This window comes from Condylura cristata, unplaced genomic scaffold, assembly GCF_000260355.1.
Source record: "Condylura cristata isolate star-nosed mole 26May11 unplaced genomic scaffold, ConCri1.0 scaffold00003, whole genome shotgun sequence".
Taxonomy (NCBI): Eukaryota; Metazoa; Chordata; class Mammalia; order Eulipotyphla; family Talpidae; genus Condylura; species Condylura cristata.
The window spans coordinates 75,450,400-75,451,069 of NW_004567104.1; the positions used below are offsets into that span (position 1 = coordinate 75,450,400).

Here is a 670-nt window from a genome sequence, read left to right on the forward strand (position 1 = left end):
GAGGAGTTGAAGGAGACAGCCAGATGGAGAGGCACCGGAGGGGTGGATGCACATAAAGCTCCTTCTCTCAAGCATGAGAATAAATCTAGATTCCTCTGTAGGTAACTTTCTAGGGCATGAGTTGATTAAGCTTTATTGGATTATACTCATTCAGAATGCTCTGAAAGCATGTTGAGTAATGAATCGAACTCATTTTTTTTTTAAAGATTTACTTGTCCATACAGAACTGGGGTACAGGCCAGAGGTGCAGGGGCGGTGAAAGGATTCACTAGAGACAGAGCGGGGAGCAGAACAGGCAGATCGATAAAGTACACTGCTGAGGGGAGCAGTGGGTGAGACAGGTGAGGTCTGCCGCGCCATGTGGTCCCCTCTGGGGCTGAGGATTGAACTTGCACTGGAGCAGCTGCGGCTAGTTTGCAATGCTGCTTTTTAACCCATTGCGCCACTAGGGAGAGCCCCAAAATGCTGGTTCTAACAGTAAAAGCCCACAGAACACTGACATAACTCCAGTTATAGCAGCGCTGAACCAGGGCGCCTCTCAACTTGGGGGTGCTTGCCCCATAGGACTTACTGCAGGGCAGTGAGAAGAAAGGGAAAATGTGTTTTCTGCAAACAGTTCCTAAAAGAAGGGACAAAGGAAGACCTGCCAAACTGGGTGGGGAGTGTTGGG

General features: G+C 49.3%; 1 protein-coding gene across 5 annotated transcripts in view; it reads left to right on the forward strand.

Annotated features, from left to right (window-relative positions):
• Window positions 1–670, forward strand: part of TTC3 (tetratricopeptide repeat domain 3) — a 96,537-nt gene that overhangs the window by 69,756 nt on the left and 26,111 nt on the right. The window lies entirely within an intron of this gene.